This window comes from Mesitornis unicolor, unplaced genomic scaffold (genome assembly GCF_000695765.1).
Source record: "Mesitornis unicolor isolate BGI_N332 unplaced genomic scaffold, ASM69576v1 scaffold34831, whole genome shotgun sequence".
In the NCBI taxonomy this organism is placed as follows: Eukaryota; Metazoa; Chordata; class Aves; order Mesitornithiformes; family Mesitornithidae; genus Mesitornis; species Mesitornis unicolor.
This window is the reverse complement of record NW_010163705.1, coordinates 1-271: the sequence shown is the minus strand read 5'-3', so window position 1 is coordinate 271 and position 271 is coordinate 1.

Below are 271 nucleotides of genomic sequence, written 5' to 3'. Positions count from 1 at the left end.
CAATCACCACAGCAACCCCTGGGTGCTCCTAGAAGGGGTCTCGGGGCTGCACCCCCACTCCACCCCACTGAGAGGGGTTGACAAGGGGACACTGTGGGTCAGAGGGACTGGAGCGGTGCCATCATTCCCGGCTCCATCTTCTCCTTTCCCTCTTTATTTTTTTCCCTGTGGGAAATCGGGATGGGCGAAGGAAGCGGTTTCTCATGTGGGGGATCATGGGGCTTGGCTGTGGCGGGGCCACAAAGCAAAGTCTGTCCCCAAAACCGCTGGG